The sequence below is a fragment of the Hippopotamus amphibius genome, chromosome 13, assembly GCF_030028045.1.
Source record: "Hippopotamus amphibius kiboko isolate mHipAmp2 chromosome 13, mHipAmp2.hap2, whole genome shotgun sequence".
Taxonomy (NCBI): domain Eukaryota; kingdom Metazoa; phylum Chordata; class Mammalia; order Artiodactyla; family Hippopotamidae; genus Hippopotamus; species Hippopotamus amphibius.
The window spans coordinates 22734916-22761269 of NC_080198.1; positions in this window are offsets into that span (position 1 = coordinate 22734916).

Here is a 26354-nt window from a genome sequence, read left to right on the forward strand (position 1 = left end):
TGACAATTCTAAATAACCTTCAAAATTGAGAGATTGATAGATTAACCTTCACATATTTTATATAACTTCACTACTAATGTAGCTCGAAAGTATTAAAATCATTTAGATATGCCTTATATGAGAATTTGTGTGTTTACCTTTTCATAGAATGTATAGTAAGGATTATATCACAAATACAATTTTTTTAAGACCTTAATCTAATAAGATACCCTTTAACAGTCTTGAAAACCTAATTTAGGAGACAGGATATTGAAACCTAAACTTGAATAGGTTGACTAAACTCTCTGCAAACGTACACCCCAAAAATCAGAGCAGTTTAAATGCTTCACAGGGACTGGCTTCTTTTCCTGCTTCATTGGAACCTATTTATTTTCCTTCCCAAATAAGGACTATGATGGATCCAAGGCCATAGTTTCCAGATAACCCACCCTTTATCAGTTGTTTTCCTGCTACCAGAGTCTTTGTTCTTTCCAAACATGTCATTTGAACGTGTGTTTATTCCTGTGATGCATTTTCTTCTCTTTTACAGATGACATCTACCAGCATCCCAAAGTCCCAAAAGATTTCACATTGATGATTCCATTTATATAAAATTCCTGACTAACAAAAGTTTAAAAACTGTGAATATATTAGCAGTTGCTAGAGGGATTAGGAACGACGGGAGAAAGGGAAGGAGGTGGGAGGAAGTTGAGTGTAATTATTAATGGGCGACTTGCGGGATCCTTGTGGTGATGAAACTGTTCAGTGTCTTGACTGTGGAGGTGGAGACACAAGCCTTCACAGGTGGAAAAATTGTATAGAACTAAATATACATACATACAGACCCAAGTCCAAGTGAAACCGGAGAAATCTGAAAATGATTGGTAAACTGTCTCTATGTCAATGTCCTGGTTGTGCTGTTAAACTATAGGTTTTGATTTTGCTTTTTTGAAGATAAGGGTGGTTTTTTGGTTTTATGGTTTTATTTTTGACCACACTGCATGGCATGCAGGATCTTAGTTCCTTGACCAGGAATCAAACCTGTGAAAGCGGGGAGTCCTAAGCCCTGGACCACCAGGGAATTCCCCTATTAAACTATAGTTTTGCAAAATGTTAACACTGGGGGAAATCAGGTAGAGGGTACATGGAATCGGCTTCTCTGTCTTATTTGTTGAAACCATGTGTGACTCTTCAGTTAGCTCAAAGTAAAATTTCAATTAAAAGACTATATAAAACAAGGGTTAAAGAATTCAAACAACACAGTTCCTCAGTCCATGGAAATTTAAATATGTCTTGACTCTTAACCCACTTTTTTCTGCTTGTTCAGAGTTAAACACTTTCTGGAACAATATCTGCACAGTGATTGGTTCTCAGTCCTAAGACTGGCTGAAGAGTTAATCAAAATAATCTGAGACACAACATGACTAATCATTAGAGAAATGCAAGTCAAAACCGCAATGAGGTATCACCTCATACTGGTCAGAATGGCCATCATCACAAAATCTAGAAACAATAAATGTTGGAGAGGGTGTGGAGAAAAGGGAACTCTCCTGCACTGTTGGTGGGAATGTAAGTTGGTACAGCCACTATGGAAAACAGTTTGGAGGGTCCTTAAAAAACTAAAATTGGAACTACCATATGATCCAGTAATCCCACTCCTGGGCATATACCCAGAGAAAACCATAATCCAAAAAGTAACATGTACCGTAATGTTCATTGCAGCACTGTTTACAATAGCCAGGACATGGAAGCAACCTAAATGCCCATCAACAGATGAATAGATAAAGAAGATGTGGCATATATATACAATGGAATATTACTCAGCCATAAAAAGGAATGAAATGGAGCTATATGTGATGAGGTGGATAGACCTAGAGTCTGTCATACAGAACGAAGTAAGCCAGAAAGAGAAAAACAAATACTGTATGCTAACTCATATATACGGAACCTAAAAAAATGGTATTGATGAACCCAGTGATAGGGCAAGAATAAGGATGCAGATGCAGAGAATGAACTGGAGGACACTGGGTTGCGGTGGGGGTAGGGGGGCGAAGGGGAAGCTGGGACGAAGTGAGAGTAGCATAGACATATTTACACTACCAACTATAAAAGAGATAGCTAGTGGGAAGTTGCTGTATAACAAAGGGAGATCAGCTCGATGATGGGTGATGCCTTGGAGGGCCAGGACAGGGAGGGTGGGAGGGAGTTGCGGGAGGGAGGGGATATGGGGATATGTGTATAAATACAGCTGATTCACTTTGGTGTACCTCAAAAGCTGGTACAAGAGTGTAAAGCAATTATATTCCAATAAAGAGCTTAAAAAAAAATCTGAGACAGCAGTTTCCTGATGCAAAAGGGAAAAAAAGTAATTTCCAAAGTCGATTGGCTATTTGAACACTTGCCACAAAAAATTACAGTATTGGAGAGAAAAATGGTAATGCCGGGAAAGCATAAATCTTTCCTCACTTATCGTGTTTTCATAATATTTTGGGAGGCTGTATGGATGAGACATGAAATAACATCAGCATGTTTGTTCAGTTGATGCAAGAGCATTGGTAATAAAATCTTTTTTCCCCCCCCATACATACTAAACTCTTCTATGATCCTTGTATCACCTCTCTTTTCACATTATTATCAGGCCTGTGACTGCCGGATGTCCTGAGCCTTCACTTCTCAGGAGGCCTGACTTCTCCAGCCTGATTCAAATAACAAAGTATTGTCTAAATACCTAAAAACAAAGAAAATAGTATAGATGTTCCCCCACCACCACCTCACCCACAAAACCCAGAATCGCCTCTGATCTCCAAATGACCAGTGGGAACATTTTCATCCATGACTTCTGGCAAAGGATTATTTTCCAGGAATTAGGTGACCTTTGAGGTTGCACCTATAAGTGAAGCAGAGAGTAGATGAATGAGTCAGGGTAGGGTAAGCTCTGCTGTGGTAACAATCACCAAATTGTAAAGTGACCCGATACGCTATCCAGGGGCTCAAATTACATAGACAAGCCCCCCACCACACACTCATGAGTGATTGTGAAAACTGGAGAAAATGAAATAGTTTGTAGTCTGATTGACGATATTGTGCCAGTGGCAGTTCCCTGGAATAATACTGTTCTATAGTTAGATATGACACCACCTTGAGGGAAGCTGGATGGGGTTCAGGGATGCTCTATACTATCCTTTGCAAGTTTCTGGGAGTTTGCAGTGATCTCAAAATAAAACATGTCCTCGTTTCTTTTTCGCCCACACCCACTTGTCCATTTGCAAGGCAGCTGGGGGCTCTTCTCTGCATTGTGGATTCAGGCTGACAGAGCAGCTCCCATCTGGAATGTTGCCAAGAGAAAGAGAGCTTGGGAGGGTCCAGCCATGGCATGTCAGTGCCTCGGCCGAGAAGTGACACCAGGATGGCCTCTCACCAGGTGGCCAGACCTAGTGTGCAGGTAGGCAGAGGGGAGGGAAGGGGGAATCAGTGAAATCTTTCGAGTGCTCAGAAGGTGGAAACCTGGAAATACTTGGCAAATAGCGTGAATGACTGTCACGTTGAAGCAAGTGGTGTGCTGCAAAACAAGCTGTCTGTGATGTTCTAAATACAAATTCAGGGTCTCTCAACAACAGATTTCAGGGAGGACCTATTCACCTTATTAAAGAATAAATGTCCTTCCCCTGGGTGAATTCAGGCTTCCCTACTTACTAATGATGGGACTTTGAGCCCATTATAACACCTGTAAGCTTTAGTTCCTTTGTTTGAAAAATGGGTTTGTTGAGAAGATTAAAGGAGATGATGTATGTGAAACATTCTGTGTGAGGTGTATATGGAAGTGCTCAGATAGCAAATACACAACACACATTAGCATTCCTAGTACCATTACTATTTCTGCTACTCTTGTTTTGTTGTTATCCAGTATCTCCACTGTCATTTGTCCTTCCAAGAGCTATTAGGGCATAGTCTATCACGGCTGTATGTTGAAGGAGAAATAGAGGGTAGGCATGCTGGAAGGTAAAGAACGTGTACTTAATAATTCCACTAAACCCTTATTTACTCCTAGTAAATCTTGATTCTTATCACTTCACCCATCCAGTTCAATCTCTTTGAAACTCTATGAACCTAAGCATATTGTTAATATTACAAGGGAGAGTATAGAGTAGCAGTTTAAGATGAAAGACTCTAGAGACTGGCTCCCTGGGTTTGCATCTGCTTCCATCATTTACTAGCTGTGGGACATTGGGCAACTTACTTAACCTCTCTGTGCTTCAGTTTCCTCATCCAGAGAACTGGCTGTTGTAGGAATTAATTTGTATTTTGTACAAAACACCACAGAAACTGTATCAGATACAGAAGACATAATGTGTCCTTCTCTTCTTGCTAACCGAATAGACAAATATTAGGAAAACATATAAACTTGAACATATACAGTGGTATAATGGAGATCATGGTCCCCCCACATTTAAGAACCCCAGTTTAGGTGGAGAGAAAAGCAAAGGTGTATAACAGTGAAAAGAAGCTGCTTATATAATTTCTTTTAAATTAAGGAAACCTAAGATTCATTATGGGTGGGGAACATTCTTATAATTCACAGAAGTACCTCCTTTGGTGGATGATGTAATTTCTTCGTACAAGGCAACAATGACCATCCTTATTCCAGGCGAAAAGGAGCCCCTCTTTCCCTGTCATTGTGCAAAAAAGTAAGTCTTATTAGTAGCTGGTAATGCTGCAGCGACTCATTCACTTTCTCATGGCTGCTGGCAGAGTCAGGGGCTAATCCCAGAACCTTTTACTACGGTGACATTTAAAAAACTACATCCCTTGTGCTCTTGCTGCATTTCATCAAAGGCTAAAACACAAACCTATCTAATCTGTCAGAAGGGCCAATCTAATCTGCCATATTAACTGTGTTTATGGAGGAAAATGCTTTGTAACTTTATATATCATAAACTCAACACATGAAGCCGATATAAAATGTTCCTGAAATTGCAAATATTGACCCATGTCTTTTTCTCCCCACGCAGATAAATTTGGGACACACAAAACACATCATCTGTTATGAAAGGAGAGTAATAGAAAAAATATGGTCAGACTGTTTATCCCATGACATCCATTTATTCCATAATGCCCACCACAAAACCCCAGCTGCCTAGAAACATTTTATAATAAAGCATATTTTTGAATGTTGTTTCCAAATTATATCGGCCACTTGAAATTTGCATGTGGTCGAGTACCTCATGTGATGTACATCAGCCTCAATCACATGCTTCCCATACCCCATATTGATTCTTAACCTCTAACCTAATTTCTCTCAAAGTAGCATTTATGTATCTGAACCCGGGAAGCTTCTTAAAGATGCAGGTTCCCTAGACCCACTGAATCAGATCTCTGGGCCTGATACCCAGGAAATGACATTTTTATCCAGCTTTCCAGCTCGCTTTGGAATTGCTGCAGTTCTACCAGACCAGCTGTTTAGTAATAATTTATAATTGTGGTTTAATTATGATAAAACCACAGTTATATAATAGATTAATTTGTACTGTATTTCTTCCTTTTTAAAGATTTTTCTTTTAACTATTTCAAGTATCTATGCATCTTCACAAAGATTGTATTTTATTTGTAGTTCCTTTTTAGGGTTATATACTTTAACTTATGGACTATATAAATATAACTGATTAATAGATACATAAACAGAGGAATAAATAGCTATAAATATAGATGGAGGGAGAGATCTTTATATCTAACTTAAAATAAATTCCCCACAATGAAACAGTAAATATATTTCAAAAGACAAAAAAAAAAAGTAAGGTTTTTTTTGTGACTCCTGTGAAGCCTAATATAAGAATATGGAATTTTTAAAAACAAGGCACTAAGGGGAGGAGGGTTAATTTTATTTATTTTTTAAATTTCTGTTTTGCTTTACTTAAGATATTTTCTCTAATGGGTAGCATAGCAGTTTTGAAAATATTAAAGTGCTGAAGAAAATATGTTTCTTCACAGTGAAATGCACATCTCAGGAAAAGGAGAAAAAGAGAAATATCACCCTTAATTTTGCTCTAAATGATAGCTCGAGCCTGATGACAACATCTTCCTAAGCCAGTGCTTTCCAAAGCATCTTCCAAGAGCACTGGCCCCATGTGATGTGCCTCTAGGGAAGGGTTCCATTTTTCCAAATATATTTGCAAATTGCTCCAGGCTCTCTCTCCTGGCCCCCACCCCAGTGCTTCAAAAAGTACATTTTCACATTAAAGACTCTGAGGAGTCCTGCGGGAAAGAAACTTGGTTGACTTTGATCAGCAAAGCATTTTTCAAGCCTCTTTGTCCTCCAGCCCTCCCCCTCCTCTTATTTTAAATCAGTTCTATCACTTCTTGAGCAGTTCCTCAGAACAGGTACACTTGGCCTTGTAATGAGCCATCTTGAAGGGATATGTTCAGTCAATGCTCTGGGATTCCATTGAATTCCTGTACCTGTCTGTTAGGTAAGTTTACCCTCCACCCTCATCCAGGTCGCGGGTCATCAGTGGCAGGAAACTTAGGACCACCCCCATTCCCACTGCCAGAAAACAGACTCAGAGCCTCTACCCTGTTCGTCACCAACACAGCCTGGCATAAGCAGAGCAAGAATTCAGCTTGGTGCTTTCAAACTGATAGCCATTCTCTCTTTAAAGATCCCCAACAGAGGTGATTTCCCAGTCTCCTTTCTTAGAAGATGTTATCTCACCTGTCTCATAAATCAGAAATTTCTGTCTAATGTGCTCCCTGTATCTGTGGTCGCCTAGGGCAATACCTTCTAAGGCCCCATATTTGCAGTTCTAGAATGGCTGAGTTGTGAAATACCACACATTGAGAGTCTTTCAACATGTCAGTGTAAAATAATATTTTTTTCTTAAATGATCAAGCTATCCTGTGGTCCGATAGCAGGGCCTTCCCTTACCAACACCCCACTGGGTTTCCAGTTTTTGTCAGCACGTCTTATTCACCACCGTCCCTGGTGCCTGGAATAATCATGCAGTTTACAAGGAAACATAGTGGGGGCTTGGTGAATACTTGTTGGGAGAGTGAATTAAGCAGCAAGGTCAGTAATGACCACATGTAAAGGCTCCTTAGTACAGAGCATCTCTGAGATTGACCCACCCAAATCATACCTATTCCCTTCCTCAGCCTCTCATTTTAGGACCAGCAAACCTCCTGAAACTCATAGCCCATATTCCAAATCCCTGTTGCTCTAGGGCAGTGGCAAGGTCAAGATCTTTGCCAACACCCATAGAATACTGTGTATGGCCCCCGTCCAAATGAATAAAACGGGTTCTTGGTCCATCAGCCACTAAAGAACACCATGCTACAGAATAAGGGGTTTATCAGAAGAACAAGACAAATAAGAAATACAATCCAGAGTAGAGAAATGAGCACAGAGCCGCCCAGAGTTCCAGAGCCTATATGCAAGCAAGCCCTCCCTTGAGCCTAGATCACGCCCAGGTCCACTGTTGGGATCCACCTATGGTGGAGGTTGCCAGACAAACTCAGGAAGGAGCACCTACATTTGCTTTGAATCTGGGCTTTTAAGCTTCCCCCAAGAGGCCTTCCCTTAAAGTAAAAAGGAAAGTGACACAACCATCTCTATCACAAACCTAGTCACAGAGGGTTGAGAAGATCCTGAGTAGGGAGGTTTGACCTTTCCTCCAGTGATGTCCTGGAGGAGCTCTCTGAGTGCACGTCCAAGTCTTAGAGCTGTGAATAAATTTTCTGAAAGTGCTTTTTCCCTAAATTTTGGGTCACACAAGTAGTTGTAAATCCCTGCTCCAGGCCTCTCTCATGCTAACGGAGCCTCACGAATGAGAAAAGTTGTTTATTCCTTCCCCCAGCCTCTTGCACAGCTTTGATACATGGACAAATGGAGGGCCCAGTGTGGTCTTGGCAGGGAACACTGAGGCAGAACAGGGTGAGAACCTGGTTCCCTGTGGAGCAGGCCACACTCTCCATAGGTCCTGGAGGCAGGGAAGGCCACCACCTGACACAACCTTTCTGCTCAGCAGAGCAAAGACTAGTGCTTGAAGCTACTCAGACTATGGGCATGAAGATGTTCCCTCAAATGCTTGTGGAGAGGACTTCGGGGGAAGCTGCAGGTCCTGTGTGTGCACAGGTGAGGGCCAGAGGGTGGGTGGTTTGTATTGCAAAACAGGAAGTTGTCTCTACGATGACAAGACCTCTGTAGCCAGTAAGTTTTGGCTTTTAGGACTTACTCCTCCGGGAGATCTTGGGCATGTCCACACAGGTTGGGAAACTAGCATTTTATTTTATTTATTTTTAATTTTTTTTTTCTTTTACATACCAGGTCTTTTATTTTCTTTACACCCAACATGCCATGATTTCATTGGGGTTGGGATCTAACAGTTCAGGCTCCTTTCCATTGGTTTTCTTGGAAGAGAGAAATGTGCTTCTTTGGGTGGAGCAGGCTCGCACTTTAGCTGAGCCCAAGTACCTTGCTCTTTGGCTTCCTTCTTTTTCTGATCATTTTCTTTCACACGTTGCAAGGAAGCTCTCTAGGCTCTTAGAGTAGTTAATATACTCGATACACACATTAATTCTCTTGGCAGGAGTCTTGCCCTTGTTTGTTTACAAGGATGCCAACAGCACGCTGGGTAACATTGTAGACTCCTCCAGTTTTGCCATGGTAACATTTGTGAGGCATTCCTTTTGTGAACAGTGCCCATTCCCTTGATATCTACAACATCACCTTTCTTGTGGATTCGTGTTTATGTGGCCAAAGGAACAACTCCATGTTTTCTAAAAGGCCTAGAGAACGTAGAGCGGGTGTCCCTCCTCTTTCCCTTTGTATTGGTCATTTTGGCGGATTACTGGAAGATGGTGGTTCCAGCTAAAAAAGGCTATTTTTAATTTTTTAATTGAGGTAACTGATTTACAACATCATATGTTCCATGTATGCATCATTTTATTTGTACTTCTGTATACCCTGCAGTGTGCTCAACACCAAAAATTTAATTTCCAGCCATCACCATACACTTGATCCCCTCTACCCAGTTTACTCTCTTGCTTACCTCTTCCCCTCTGGTAACCACTACTCTTCTCTGTATTTACATGTTTATTTTTGTTTGTTTACTTATTTTGTATTTGTTTGGGACAACTAGCATTTTAGAGAAAATATTCTGAGAGAACTAGGAACTCTGATTATAAAACCAAAGAAATTTAGAAGTAAAATGGACCTTGAAGGTGATTTCCTTAAAATATGTCCTTTGACAGGTGAGAAAACATACTAGAAGGGAAATATGGGAGGTCACTTAGGGGAGGAACAACAGTGTTTTTCCTAAACCATAGTGCTAAGCGTATTCCAGTATTCTAGTGGATTCTGCCTTAGCCCTGGAATTTAAAGGTGGGCTCTGGCCTTTGAGGAGGACTCTCATGGAGTGTGGGATAGCCAATGCTAAAAACTCCAGAGCCTTGCTGCTCCGGAGATAGAAAAGCCGAATTACTGATCTCCAGAACAAGGCACCTGCTTCAGGCACAGTGAGAAAGACCTCATCTCCAACCTCAAGGCCAGAATTCTGCCACATCAGCTGCTTGGGACTGCAGTTCCAACCAGCTGGCACCAAGAGGCACCCTAGGTAGTCCATGCCTCTGCTGAGACTCTAACCCTTCTAAGGGCCCCACCCTCGGAACCCTGTAGGCACCTGGGTTATCTTAGTACAAAAATACCCTTCTCTTTCCCTTCCCATGTGAGCTGCATCACAGTAGTGAATTGGAATGAGAATCACCCTTAGCAGCCATCTGCAAGAATTTTTTTAAAAATGGTGGGCATTAACCAGGCACACCTGCAGGTAAAAGGCCCAGCTCCCGCCTGACCCCAGGGTGGCCTCTTCTGGGAAGAGTTCTCCAGCAGAGCCTGAGAGCAGTGATGGGTGGGGTCTTCTTAGGCATGTCCTTCCTAAATTCCTCATGGCTTTGCTGTAAGCCTCTCTGGAAATTCCAAATCATTAGAATTGGAAGAGTAGCTATTCTAAGGTTCAAAGGAGAAAAACCATAGAGAAAGGCTCAGTTGGGATCTAGACTTCACAGAATCATCTCCTTTTCTACCAGTTCTTCACCTGTCTAGACTGAGTCCCCACCTATCATTAGCATTCTTCTGTCAGCGCTCACTCTGTGAAAAGAGAACTCTTGCTCTTTCGTTCATTTATCCAATCAAAATACAGTTACTGAGCCACAGGCACTGCACTCAACATCAGGGATGCAACCAGGGCATGACAGGTCCCTGTCATCACTCAGCCTGCAGCCTGTGGGAGATCCTGATGATTACACAATAGGGTAAGATGCTGGAATTGGCTTCCGTACAGATGGTAGGAGAACACACAGGAAAACACACCTGACTCAGTCTCAGAGGGTCTGGAAGAGTATTCTAGAAGTGATGTTTTAACTAAAATCTTAGGAATAAATCAGTCATTTCTCAAAGGTGAGTATCCACGAGTATGTAGGGAGATGGTGGACCTGCAGATAGAACAGTTTGTCTGCAAAAGCTCAGAGGTGACAGAGGACACAGTTCATTTAGAAATCAAAAAGATTAAGATGATTTAGATTAAAGGAAAGAAAAGCGCCTTAGAAATGGGAGTCCTGTGACTGGACCGCCAGTCCTGGCACAGAGATCTGTTAACAGTGACCTTGAACAAATCACTTTTTTTGGTCTTCATGTCCTCATCCGTGATACAAAGGGACTGGCCTAAAGGGCAGTGGAGAGGAGATGGTCATAAAGCCCCTGCCCCTGTGATGCTGGCACAAAGGCCCTCCAAGGACTCTCACTGGAAGGGTAAGGGCAGTCACCTTGGTCTCAGTCTTTGGAGCCATTTCAAGTTCCTGCAGTCACATGGCTGGAGGGCACTGGGAGGCAGTGGAAACTTACTCAAAACTTGGAGCCACTCTAGTCGCTACTGAGTCCTGGTATCGCAGGGAGACGTTTGTATAGTCTTCATTCTTTGATAGTCTGTGTCTGAAACATTTTATTAAACCTGGAGAAAGGCAAATACTTAGGTGTGATTGCATGGCACGGTGAAAGAACTTTCATTGTTTAACGAATGGAAAATAAATACTGATTGGAGCTTGTTAAAATTGTGGTGTATAGAATAAGAAACGATATTTACCAAGGTTCTTCTGCTCCTCCACACATAGTAGGTGCTTAGTGACGATAATGGCTTGATTTAAATGAATGTATAATATATACAGTATTCATGATGTTACATGTTTGTTACATGGGACTTGTTGCTATTTGATTTTCCCAAAAATGTAGTTATAGGCTGGTTCCCAGCATGTTGACTCTAACTCAGGGGATGTTTTTCTTCATGTAAATAATTCTCTTCTGATTTGAAACATGATCTGTGGCTGTGGACAAATAAATGTGAGTCAAGGTAAATCCATATCATCACATCAAAACATGTTGCAATCAAGGTCCTAGAGCAAACACATGCTTTATCTTTCACCTGCTAAGGTCTTGATGCTGCTTAGGACAACTGTTAAGAATATTGGCAGACACAGCTTAAGGTCAAACAGAACACATACTGGAAGGAATTGGTCCATAATTGATACATGGGATAATTGATTTCATTTTCAAAGGAAGCTGCTGTCTGTGGTTAAATACATATGAGATAGTTACCCCTTGCAGAGCTGTAACGCAGTCTTTTAAACTACACACAACTACCATTTAAAAATATATTGGTAAGTAAGATTGTATTAAATGAAACAAAGAAGTTAAGTTTGGGGAGGTTATAGTTTGGTTTCATGCAAACACATGTCAAGCTGTTCGGCTGGCCTGACACCTGGTACAGACATCACACTGTAATCAGTCAGGCTGTGCGTCATTTCACCTCCACTCACCCAAACAAGAGATGTGACCCGAGAAAGGTATTTGTGAGGTGGGGAGAATTCAGGTCAGAATTCCAAAGCAGGAGAATATGGAAGCAGCCAGTTTGAGGGTTGTCTCAAAATCTGAAAATTAGAGAAGGCCATGTGTGCTATTTGGAACAGACGTATAATTGGAATGTCACCACCCTCTTCTTCAGTTTGGAAGTCACCAGTGTTCATCTCCAAATCAGGCATTCTAACCCCCTATACCCACTGCTGACTTCCTCTCTGATAGCAGCTCCAGAAATCACCAAAGGGGGAGCATTGACCTGGTGAGTCAAGCCCCAGGATGGGTATCAGGTGGATCCTCGTCTGGGGATACAAGGGCATGTCACAAAAGTGACCCTTCACCACCGAGCTTCCACCACTCACGTCTCCAGAACTACCTGGGTTGGAAGCTTGCCCTCCCACACTGCGTCAGGGTGGGCACAAGCATCTGCTGCTTATAGAATCCCAGCCAGCCTCTCATGCCACAGGTCTCTCCGAGAGGTCGGGAACTTATCAGACAAAACATTTTCTAGGACTAGCTTTTCTGAACATTGGAGTGCGCAGCAAAATCCCTTAAGAGAGACTCTTAAATGCCTGAAAACCTTCTTAGAAAGGGGCGTATCTACCTTTCGGGCCCTAGAGATGATTTCCCTTCCTAATGCTGACTAAGGTGACTCCACAAGATCATCTTTGCGAGAGCAAGGACATTGAACAGTGTTCCAAACCTTTCCCAGGCATCTGCCATAATCCATTCTAGAAATCCTAAATCGAAAACTCTACTTTTCCATTTATGGTCCATGTGAGGGTGGCACATTTTTGCTAGAAATAAGTGTAGGATCTGGTGTGGAATTTCCACTTGATTTTTGAGGATGGCTGGCCAAAGAAAGAGAAGGAGAAAGGCAAACAATTCATGAAGAACTCCTGTTAGCATCTGCTCCACTGTCATGTCTGCTCCTTCCCCCCACAAAGCTCTACAAGTGTGAGTTCACACCACACATAGGCAACATGCACCCAAATTTAATACGCTGCTTGCTTTGGTTGTCATATAACTGGCCATGTGTACTGTGGCATCTAGAGAAAGCTGCAGCTTTTAAATGTTAATATGGCATTTTTCTTCCAGCTTTTTGAATTTAATATTTGCAACTGAAGTCTTAGGTCCTTGGTGCCAAGGCCAATACAGTTCATTTTTGTTTAGAAACTTACACTGATCTTGACAGTTCACTTTTACTGAGTTGGCCAAAAGGGAAGAAAAGTGAAAGCTTATCAGTGTGTGATGTCCTAGCTTTGGAAATGAGGGTAATTTAAGGATCTGGTGAACATGATGGGTCTCCCCACCCTAAGGTTTACTGTTATTGCTATTATTACTGTCACTTTGGAGTCAGTAATTTAACCAAATGACTAGGAAGCTAAGAGATTCAGTAGCCTAAGAAGAAGATTAATCAAAGGCAAAAGGTCCTAACTTATTTGTTGAAAACACCGTCCCCAAAATCTTTTTCTAAGGGAGAGCATTGTCCATATAGGAATATTAATGATAATGGTTATTTCTGTTTCTGAAACTCTTGGTAATAAACTACCTTTGCATACATTATTGCTTTTGTTTTTCACAGCAACCCAGAGAAATGGGCTCGGGGACAGTTATTATTCTTTACAAATGGGAAAGGTTTAAGGGTCATGCTTAAGGTCACCCAAATAACTGGCAGAATCAGTATTCACACTTAAGACTTTTCCATGTGGGGATTTAGTGCTTTTTCCTTATCCCTGTCACTACCTTCTAAGAAGTAGAAAATGGGCTCATTTCAAGAATCACTATGCTGGCAGACGAATAGCATCTTTAAAATCAGGCTGCCTCCTTTATTGCAAGAGAGTTCATAAAAATAGGCTTTCTCTCCTCACTTTTACTGTCTGCTGTGAGGCATAAGACTTAAAAATGCCTTAAAGGAGTACGTTGGAATTCTGATGCTGTGAGCCTTTTAAATGCCCCCTTGTCTCTGAGAAGAGGGACAAGCCAGGCTTTGTGCTGCGGTGCATTCTTCCCTCAATCCGTGAGCCCTGGCAGGCCCCCTTTCCTCAGAAGGGCTGTTGTGTTTTTCCTGCCACATCGCTGTGACATATCTCGCACTTAAGACGGCAGCCTGTTCAGCCCCATTCATGGATTCCTCTGGAGATTGATGTGCGCTCACCACCACCCCCTCAAAAAAAAAAAAAAAAATTCTGGCTTTGTCAAAAGAGTTATTGGAAATGGAACTTGTGAAAAACCCTTGCTATGCAATGTGAACCCAGACAATAATGTTTTGTAACAGTTCTGTTTGATGTGTACTGACGGGAATTAATCATTTTAGTTAACAGAATTGCTCTTTGTTATGTAAACTTGGTAAAGTCCACCTCATCTGACCTCTGGCATTAGGGAATCCACTGTGCACAACTGTCATCTTTCTGTGGGCAGCAGGATTCTTATGGCAACTTCTGGAACCAAATTACCCCTTGACCTTAAAGTTCATACTGCCACTGGGTTGGATGCCAAGCCAAGCGAAGATGAAAACACTGTAAAATATGTATACACACAAGTCCCATTCCCCAAGAATTGATTAAGTGGAATGAGTGTTTATTTTCCCATTTCATGGTTTCATTTTCTGGTATCTCAGAGAGCCAACGACCTCTATCAAAAATGATCGCAACCCTAAACATACACCATTTCTAGATTTTATATATCTCTATTCACTTTAGATATCCAGTGCTTGTGTATGTATAAATTGAGAAGATAGTTGGCCCTGAGTTGTGTGCTTTTAGATTGGCTCTTTAAGAAGCAAATAAGGTAGACTCCGAGCTCCATCATCATCTCCCAAACCCCTAAAAAAGGAATTCCTTTACTATATGGTTTCCCAAGCATCTCTGGCATGGCTTGACCCAGCTCTTGCAGTCTCAGCCAAGAGAGCTATATTCCATAAAATCACCCCACCACCATCACCAGGAAAACCACCACACTCAACTTGATTAGAACCCAGTCTTTAGTCTCTTTCTGCCCAGAAGAATCTAGAATGATGTAACCATCTCAAAAACCTGCCAAGACTCCTTCAAAGTTAAAAGATTTTGTCTCCTAAACTGCTAGCCTCCTAGAATTGGTTGTGAAGGAGCCAGTTCCTATGTTTCCCCCAAGTATGTACCTAATAAGCCAATTGGTAGCCCCAAATTGTTTAGCTCTAAATCTTCCAAGAGTGACAAGGGCAGTAACAATATAGTAGTGTAACATAGGAAGAAAGAAAGTGGGAAAGAAAGGCATTCAGAATAAAAAATATCTGAGGTCAAGCCCCACCTTTGCAACTTACATCCCACCCATGTGACTTGTGGTGGGTTTTCAAATGTCTCAGGACATATTTCCTCTGTTGTATAGTAAGAGTGATGTGTGATAGAAATGAAATGCTTTAGTGTGTATTAAAACTGGACTTCAGTGCATGGCACATAGTAGGTATTTGACAAATGACAGCTGCTGAAATTACCGTTGTTACAGCAACTACTGCTAACTCCTTTTTTGTTTTTATAAACTTAATAATTTTATTTTATTTTTGGTTGCGTTGGGTCTTTGTTGCTGCGCGTGGGCTTTCTCTAGTTGTAGAGAGCAGGGGCTACTCTTTGTTGAAGTGTGCAGGCTTCTCATTGCAGTGGGTTCTCTTCTAGAGTGCGGGCTTCAATAATTTTGGCACATGGGCTCAATAGTTGTGGCTCGTGGGCTTATTCGCTCCATGGCATGTGGGATCCTCCTGGACCAGGGCTTGAACCCATGTCCCCTGCAATGGCAGGTGGATTCTTAACCACTGTGCCACCAGGGAAGCCCCGCTAACTCCTTTTTATTATTGAAATAACGTCCATTTTCCACATAGTGAAAATTAGGAAATTATACCAGGAAATAGATCATTTTTCTTTTTAAATTCTAGATTTTTTTTTTTATCCTGCCCCAAGTTTTGTTTTTGTTTTTAATTTTTATTGGAGTATAGTTACTCTAACTAACTATAGTTAACCTACCAACATTGTGGTAGTTTCAGGTGTATAGCAAAGTGAATCATTTATACATATACATAAACCCACTTTTTTTTTTTTTAACTCTTTTCCCGTATAGGCCATCCCAAGTTTTAAGATAAATAAATCTATAAATCCACTTTGGAATGCCCGTTGCCATCTGAAAGAACACATGTGAGAATTAAATCACGTACTTTTTCAAAGAAAAGGATAACCTAGTGGGAAATTACAAAAGCAAAGCATTCAACCCCTAAGACTCTTTTCTTTGGGGTGACAGAAAAAGCCCTTTACTGGTTTCACTCAGACTTTTATCTGCCATCTGACTGGAACAAGATTAAAGTTCTAACCTGTGCATTTAGCACAATTGATAATACCCTGAATATAAAATGTCGGGTGGTGGTGTGATGTTTGTCAAGCACACGGTTCCCTTGTAACCCTACCTGGGTCTTCAGTGTTCCCCATCCTTATCAGAAGCTGATAGGAAATACAGCACACTTGTTCGCCAGCTGCAGGGGTGTACAATGGCTCGTCCAAATAAAGGACATGGCAGGCATAGTCATCTGAAAACTTATCTGCTGGGATATCTGCAAGCCCATCAGATGTTCGCCAGTAAACAGGTAATCTGAACTGGTGGATTCCTGCAGACAGGGAGCGATTAAGGTGCCCTTGCCAGGGAGGGAGAGAGGAGTTTGCCTGATTTCAGAGTGCGTTTGCTGGGCCTCCCAGTCACTGAAGAGCTTCTCATGAAAGAACACAGAAGCTTTAGCACTGGTTGTCAAAAACCTGGGCCTGTGGGCGAAGGGGCCCTGCCATGTTTCCCTGCCAGGACATCTGAGACCAGGCTGAACTAACAAGGCTGCGGAGGAGAGTCCCACCCCTACTCTTTTGAAGGAAACACTTCCTTCTCAGATGATATGGAGTTTTTTCTAACTCAGTTGACCACAGCAGTGTGTAAACAGATGTATTTGAAACATACATTTAGGAAACAAAATTTCAAAATGAGTTGATTTTCATTGGTTTTTAGAACATTCATTAGTTTATTTTTTAATGTAGGGAAATAGAAAGAAAACAAATGGTCTGTAGTCTTACTACTCAAGGATTCCTCTTGACATTGTTCTTGAGACTTTTATTCCAGCTGAACACACATACAGGGAACGTATACAAATCAGAGATAGACAGCTTGGTGAATTTTCACAGACTGAACACAGGCTGTGTTAACTGACACCAGCTCCCAGATAAGAGAAAACATCGTCAGCCTCCTAAGAGTCTCCTTGGCCTCTTCTAGGGCACTACCCACCTCTAAGCACAAGCTTGATGTCGACTTCTCATGACAAAGATTAGCTTTGCCATGCCATTTTTTTCTTGAATGAAAACAAATAATTAGGTATATATGATCAGAAAAAATTTTAAGTACAGACACATAAACTGGAAAGCAAAATCCATTCTCCCTACCCTGTGTTCCCTAAACTTTCATCAATAGATTTTTGGTTTTGTGGTTTGTTTTGTTTTTGATTTATTTCAGGAAAATGTTTATGCCATTTGCCAGAATTATTTCTTCTCCTTCCTCCTCTCCTGCCTCCCCTCTCCCCTTCTCCTCTTCTTTTTCTTTGAATTTACACACAACAGATGATACACACATATTGTCCTATTTATTGCTTACCTTCTTTGTACCATTTTCCCCCAGAAAGGATGTTTGTAGAAATTTCATTCTGTTGTGTTAAAAGTAATTTGGTGATAAGGGAGAGTAGGGAGGAGGGTGAGAAGGTCCATTTTGTAATTTACAACCAAATAATTTTTCTTCTTGGTTAACAAGAGTGGGGGGTGGGAAGTGCTTTTTCCTTTCTTTGAAAAGGTACAGTAGATCAGGTCTCCTGTGGTCAACCCTGCCTCCTTTCCAGATTTCTGGGTCCTTCTAAAACAGAGTTCAAAAAAGAAAGCTCCCAGCTCATGAGACTAGCTTGCTATGCTTACACCCCAGGAAACTCAGCCCACGTTAGAGGTGGCCATGTGACAACTTGTAGCAAAGCCCTTTCCTGAACTACGGTGTTTGTGGGTCTCATATTTCATTATTATTTCGTATTTTCTTTGCATCCACATGAAAAATGAAAGCTTTTTTCTCCCCTGAAACAAAATACCTAGAGCTCACCTACTCTTCCTTCAGCGAGCTGGCTTCACTTTGTTTTTCTTTGGCAGGGGAAATTGCCATCAAGGGAGACATTTTCCAATAGTGCAACTTTAAGCCTGCAACTTTATTTTTATTAAAGTGTATTTTTCCAATAGGTGGCACTAATGTGTTTAGCTAGAGTTGATACATCCCCACTGTGGGGAACTGTACAGGTCAAAAGAGCTGTTCTTACATTTCTCACCAAGTTTCTCTTACACTCTTAGAGGTTGTCTTAACTTAGCACCTCAAACCGGGTGGCAAGATACACAGACAAGCATCTCAGAACCTGGCCCTTGCCTCTTGATAAAGAAGAAAAGGTCACAGAAAGAGAGGATAGATCGGCCATGAAGAGTCTTCCTTTTGTCCTTTAATTCATCTGAGGGAGTATTAATACCTGAAATTCAAAATCTAGGAGTGAAAATTTTCTTTTATATATAACTAAACACCAAGGAAGCAGTAACAGGCCTACAAGTCACCTACTTGAAATGCAGGCTTGACACATGTCTGGAGGAAGCCATATGCTTTGCTTATGTTCTAGGTTTTCCAGTCGTGAGATAGAGGCCATAGTGGCTTTTCCCAAGAAATCATTGAATTTGAGGATTTGAACTACTCAAGAGAAGAGGTTGTTCTTCATTCAAGGTCAATTTATATTATACCCTCAAGAGGACTTTAATTTTCACCATTCTTCAGCAGTATTCTGAATGTAAAATGAGTGCTGCTCTTTGTGTATCACAGAATCTGAGAAAATTCAAAATGAGACCATCTGTGGGTACTTGAATTGTGTTGAATATAATCCTAGTTCCTTCCCTTTTCTATTTTGTATCATCACAGAAGTGTCATCTAAACCCTTTGCTTATTAATCCGTCTGTAAAATGGAATTGAATATAATAACCTCTGCTTCTTTATTCCTTCAGGTCAAACAAAAAGCCAGATAGTTTTAAAGCACCAGGCATGAGTAGATGTAGTTTTATTTTTCATTCTGTTTTTTATACTTGAACTATTTCACAAGTAAATGTTAAATAATTCATTTGTAATAAGCATCACTGTGTTTGGACGGAAAGGCAATATGTAAATTCAAGATGACTTTATAAAACTTTAACTCATCATAAGAGTGATACGTGATAATTATAGAAAAATTGGAAAATTATGGAAAGTGGAAATGGAGGGGAAAGTTGACCAGCTCTAGGGGAGATTCCCACAGTTGCCATGAGCCTTAACACTTTAGAAGATTGTGATTAGCATTTTTTCACAAAGATACCTGTTAGAGAGTAGCAAATACATAAAATAGCGCTGCTTCAGCTTGCAGAAACCAAGGAATAATTGCACTGGTCGGAAGATTCAACTACATAAACTTCTAAGATTCTTTCCAAAATTGATTCTGTGTTGTTATACATTCGTTCAACAACTACTTAAGAGTACCTACTACATGGGAGACACTGTGCTGGGTACCAGGATGTGCGGTGATGAACAAAAGAAGCAGGAAAATGGCATTAACCAATAAATCAGATAATTCATTACCTGATTACAAATGTAATAAGGACTGTGAGGTTGTTGTGAGAGAGGAGGCACGGTATCTGACTTAGTGTAGAGAGCCAGGAAGCTGAGCTTTGAACACTGAAAGAACTTTGAACTAGACAAATGGAAGAAAGGGACTGGAAAGGAGGAGCTGTACAAAGGCCCTGTGGCAGGAAAGAGCCCCATGTCATCTGATAAGAGAGCACAGTCAGTGGAGCAGTGGTGGGTACAGGCGCCGTCATAGATGAGGTCAGAGGGTTGTCAGGGGCCTCTGGATTAGGAGTGGACTCTTCAGACTAACAGTTTAGTTTTATTCAAAATAAGGTGGGATTCCATTGAGTTATTGCAAAGTGACTTTTTTTTAGTTAAAGTATAGTTGATTTATATTGTTTCAGATGTTCAAAATAGTGATTTGCTATTTTTATAGGTTGTACTCCATTTAAAGTTACTACAAAATAATGGCTATATTTCCCTGTGCTGTACAATGTATCCTTGTTGCTTATTTATTTTATACACAGTAGATTGTACCTCTTTATTCCCTATCCCCATCTTGCCCCACCCACCCCCTTCCCTCCCCCCACTGGTAACTACTAGTTTGCTCTCTATATTTGTGATTTTGTTTCTGTTTTGTTATATACATTTGTTTTACTTTTTTAGATTCCACATATAAGTGAAGACAGAGTATTTATCTTTCTCTGTCTGGCTTATTTTATTAAGCATAATACTCTCTAGGTCCATCCAGGTTGTTGCAAATGGCAGAATTTCATTCTTTTTTATGGCTGAGTGATATTCCATTGTATGTATGTATTAATATATATTTATTATATGTAATATAGAATAAAATATAATTTATATATGTAAATATATATATACACACACACACACATACACCACATCTTTATCCATTCCTCTGTTGATGGGCAAGCAGGTTGCTTCTGTGTATTGGATATTATAAATAATGTTGCTATGACCATTGGGGTGCATATGTCATTTCAAGTGTTTTCCACTGAGATCAGAACATTTAAGACCATATACAAAAATAAACTGAAGATGCCTTAAAGACCTAAATGTAAGACATGAAAACATAAAATTCCTAGAAGAGAACACACACCAGTCTTTGACATAAATCAGAACAATATTTTTTTTTTGATCGGTCTCCTAAGACAAAGAAATAAAAGCAAAAATAAACAAATGGGACCTAATTAAATTACAAGCTTTTGCATAGCAAAGGAGACCATCAACAAAAAAAGAGAAGACAACCTACTGAATGGAAGAATATGTTTGGAAATGATATGACTGTTAAGAGGTTAATATCCAAAAATATGTAAATAGCTGATACAATTCTGTATCAAAAGGCACATGAAACAGGACTTTTCAGGCCTTTAAAGATGCTCCACATTGTAACCATCAGAGAAATGCAACTCAAAAGCACAATGAGGTATCACCTCACACCTGTCAGAATGGCTATCATCAAAAGGAACACAAATAACAAATGTTGGCAAGGATGTGGAGGAAGGGGAACCCTCACGCACTGTTGGTGGGAATGTAGATTGGTGGAGCTACTATGGAAAACAGTATGGAGGTTTATCAGAAAACTAAAAGTAGAGCTCCCATATGATCCAGCAGTTTCACTCCTGAGTGTGTATCCAAAGAAAACGAAAATGCTATTTTGAAAAGATACGTGCACCCCAGTGTTCACTGCAGCACTATTTACAGTATCCATTGAGTTTTAAGCAGGGCCTCTCTGCTGTTCAGATGTGGCTTCAGTGTTGAGGCTGAATTGGATGGTGACAGGAGGGGATGTGCGTGGAGACTGAGTCTGCTCACCAGGCAAGAGATGGTGGTGGCAGTGGCTGGTGGAGAAAGATATTTTAAAAGTATTATCAATAGGAATTAATGCAATTGAACATGGCTAGAGGGGGAAGGTAGTAGAAAAGATGACATCCAGGCCAAATATATTAAAATAGGTTGTTGATGTATCCATTAAATTTTAGGGAACATGACTTTTTTCAGTCAACAAACATATATTAAGCCCCTGTTATATTTCAGGCCCTGTTCTAGGCCAAGGAATACAACAATGAACAAAGTCAACAAGTTCCCAAAGCACCTTTGAAACCATGTTATGAAAAAATTTAGACCAGGTGTCAGCAAACTGCAGCCATGGCCAAATCCAGCCTTCTGCCTGTTTTGTAAGTAATGGTTTCTTGGAACAGAGCCACGCCCACTGGTTCACAGATTGTGGCCGTTTTCACCCCACACTGGCCAAGGTAAGCAGTTGCAACAGAGACAGTTTGACCCACAAAGCTAGGAGTATTTGCTGTCCAGCTCTTAAGAGAAAGTTTGCCAGCCCCTAACTTACATGATCCATGTATCGATCCTACCTTTCTCTCTGATTTTCTTTGTAACCTTGAGAAAACTAGTTAACCTCTCTGACTTAGTTTTCCCAGAGGTAGAGGAGCTAGGCTTCCCAGGTGGGCAAATTGAGAAATTATCAGTGAGGGATTTGGGTGATATAAAGTGTGAGTTGATAAAAGGGGTCTAGATCTATCACGAGTATGCTGTTTCGATTCTAATCTTCTTTTGCCTGGTCCCTGACCTCCTTTTCCAACCTGATCTAGCTCCAACTTCTAAAAGCATTTTCTGCTCCAGCCAGACTGAAAACTCTGTCAAGTCTACACCCTGTTTATGCTGTTCCCTTTTTCTTTAACTCTCTTTCTTTAACTTTACTGAAACCATGCCTATCTATCATCTTGCAAAAGTGTCACCTTCTTAATAAAATCTTTCCTAAGTGAATCAGCCTGATGCCTTTCTTCTGTTCATTTACACTTTATGCTGTGTCTGTCCCTCTCTTAACAGCCTACACAACCCCCGTCTGCCCTGGTGTTTCTTTTATTTGTCTTGTTATGACTTATGAGATAGGAGGGAAGATGGGCATTGTCACTTGCTCATGTCTGCAGCCCTGCTGTGCTTAGCGCAATGCCTTGTCTCAGCAGAGGCTCACAACTAGCCACTGACTTAAATCTACACTTAATGACTTCAAGTTTTAGATTGTAACCCTAAAACTAGCTCCTCCGTAGAAAGAGAGCTGAGTGGAAGATGAGAATTCCCAGCAACCTAAAGACAAATGCAGTGATGATTGACTCTAGCCTCCAGACCTGGTCTTTTCAACGTCAACTATGTGAGCCAGGGCAGGATTATAATTATTTTAATTGAGTTACCAACCTCTTAAAATGGGAAAATTTCACCCAAAAAAATCTGGATTTCTGATTTCTTTTAAAAGAGGTCTGCATTCTTACATGGCATTCATCTGCAATACTCAGTAGAAACTGTTATCTTTAGATGAAGCGTATGGTTTCAAACTTGCCACAGTCCCCACCACTCTCTGTTGTGTGTCTGGTGCTGTGGCTCCAACATGTTGGCTGTTTACCATTGTGCTTGCTCCACTTACATCCATCTGTTGTCACAGAGGTGAAAAAAATGAAATATTTCTTTTGCCCATGCTTTTAATAAAAGTGTAGAATTAAAAATAGCCTGAAAAGTAGAGTAGCATGTGAGTAAAGCCATGGACTCAGGAGTCAGACTGTCTGGGTTCAAGTTCTGGTAGCCCTTCCTACTTAGGGTTACCAGATAAAATATAGGAAATCTTATTAAACATATATTTTAGATAAACACTGAATAATTTTTAGTATAAGCATGTCTCATGTACTTTGATTTGCTAACTCTGCTACCCTACTTCTACTTGCTGTGTGACCTAGGGCAAGTTACTTAGCTTCTCTGTGCTTTAGTTTTCTCATTTGTAAACTGAGGGTAATAAAGGGACATTGTGATGACAAAGTAAATATTAGCTACTATCATTATTAGCTTTTTAAATTTTTTTTAAAAATTGAGATGTAACTGACATATAACATTGTATAAGTTTATAACATGTTAATTTGATATATTTGTACTTTGCAATATGATTACCATTGTAGCATTAGCTAACACCTCTGTCACATAATTATTTCTTTTTTGTGGGGAGAATAAGATCTATTCTTTTAGCAACTTTGAAGTTTATAATACAGTATTATTGTCTGTAATCACTGTGCTACACATTAGATCTCCAGGACTTATTTACCTATGAGTTGCAAGTTTGTACCCTTAAATAGCATGTCCCCAATTTCCCCACCCCCAACCCCACGTAACCACCATTGTACTCTAGTTTGGGGTGTTCAACTTCTTTAGATTCCACATATGCATGAGATCATACAGTATTTGTCTGTCTCTGTCTGAATTATCTAGCGTAATCCCCTGAAGGTCTATCCATGTTATTACAAATGGCAGAATTTCTTTCTTTTTCATGGCTGAATAATATTCCACTGTATATACTTACATATCACATCTTTTTTTTTTTTTTACCACATCATTTGGTGGACATTTAAATTGTTTCTGTATCTTGTCTATTGTGAATGATGCTGCAATGAATATGAGAGTGCAGCTATCTCTTCAATATCCTGTTTTCATTTCTTTCAGATGTAAACCCAGAAGTAGAGCTTCTGGATCATATGGTAGTTCTAGTTTTAACTTTTTGAGGAAACTCCCTACTATTTCTGTAATGGCTGAACCAATTTACATTACCATAAATGGTGTACAAGGATTCCCTTTTCTCCAACCTTGTCAACACTTGTTCTCTCTTATCTTCTTCATGATAGCTATTCACAGGTGTAAAGTAATACTCATTGTTCTTTCCCTCCCTTCCTTCCTTCCTTCCTTCCTTCCTTCCTTCCTTCCTTCCTTCCTTCCTTTCTTTCTTTCTTTCTTTCTTTCTTTCTTTCTTTCTTTCTTTCTTTCTTTCTTTCTTTCTGGCTGCATTGGGTCTTCGTTGCTTCATGTGAGCTTTCTCTAGTTGTGACGGGTGGGGGCTACTCTTTGTTGCAGTGCACAGGCTTCTCATTGCTGTGGCTTCTCTTGTTGTGGAGCACGGGCTCTAGGCATGCAGGCTTCAGTAGTTGCGGCACGTGGGCTCAGTAGTTGTGGTGCATGGACTTTGTTGCTCTGCGGCCCATGGGATCTTCCAGGACCAGGGATCAAATTCGTGTACCCTGCATTGGCAGGTGAATTCTTAACCACTGCGCCACCAGGGAAGTCCCTCTCATTGTACTTTTGATTTGCACTTCTGTGATGATTAGTGGTGTTGAACATCTTTTCATGTACCTATTGGCCTTTTGGATGTCTTCTTTGGAAACTTGTCTCTTTAGTTCCTCTGCCCATTTTTAAATCAGATTGTGTGGGATTTTTTATGTTTGTTATTGTATTGTATGAGTTCTTTATAAATTTCAGATATTTTTCAGATATTATTAGTCCTTTATCCTATATATACATATAATTTAGATATGTAAAATAAATTTATATAAATTATATATATACTTGATTTTTTTTTTAGGAAAAATAGAAGACAGTATATGCCATCAGGACAGTGAGAAGTGTGTCTATAATATGATAAACAAGTTATGTCTGTTTTCAAATATGCAACTTAAGATGCTATGTTTGGGTAATTAACATTAACCAGCACTCTGGGCAAAACTTGAAAATCTCATTGGCCTAACAACAGAGATTTCTTTCTACCTAATATACAGTAGAATGTAGATCAAGGGCCATCACCCTCTTACATAGTTATCTCCAAAGTCACCACAGCTGAGGAAGCAGGAAATCGAGGAGGCTCACCAGCTGTTAACATGACCCGGAGCTGATACAAGCAGCTTTCATGCACAGTCCATTGGCCAGAGCTAGTCATGTGACCCTAACCTAACTGCAAGGGAGCCTGGCAAATACAAAGGAGCATCAAATCGAATATTTGATGAGTAGTAATTATCTTGGCCACGGGTACCATTGTAAGCCAAATATGGCCATCTTCACTTTTTGCATTACTCGTCTGGCTACAGTAGACAGTTGAATTTGCAACTCTAGCACATGCAATGGATGCAAAGTCAGAAGACATGTGTTCTAGTTCTGTTCTTTGTCTAGCTGGAGAAGTATAAGCAGAGGGTTTTCTTTCCCTGAGAGGTTCCTTTCCTCCTCCTGCCACCAGAGAAGCAAAAGGATGCTTTTCTCTTCCTATCAGGAGCAGGAAGTTGTTCTAAGTTGAGCTGGTTACACTTCTGACTTGGAAACTTTGAAACAGAATGTGAAGTCAAGCAGGAGAGAAAGGGAAGGAGGAAACTGAATTATTCTGATTAGTATGAGAAGTAGTAAGGCATTTTCAGTTTGTAGCATGTAAACCAGATCTCATTTTTTGTTTTGGATGTGTATATCTTCCAGAATTTAAAGAATGATTCTCAGAAGATAGGCAAATGTCTGCACAGGTTCAATCAGTGGAGTGAACCCAGGTGTGTGCCTGGAATGGAATTTAACCAAAAGAGTTCAGAAGATCATCACGTCCATCAATACAGCTGGGCATTGGGGCTCGCTGGCCCGTTTAAGGGACGGAAGCCAGTGCCAGCTGCCTGGCTGCCAAGGTTAACGAGGCTATGTTGTTATGATCTCATCTTAAACAGGGTTCTAAGCCATGCACAGGGAGGGAAGGAGGGAGAGAGAAGTGAGCCGGGAAAATAGCCTGTGGTGAGTGATGAGGCTTTGTCAGTTACACCCAAGTGTACAGTTCATAAATCAGAGAATATTTCCTGATCTGAAAATCTGGATTTGCAACTTTGGTGATTATTTTTAGGTAAGTTCTGAGAGGTTGCAAGTAGGGACTTGAAAACACAATCAAAACCCCTGAGCAGATAAGCCATCTGTGTGTGCTCAAGGCAAGAGAAGTGAATTTAATTTTATACTC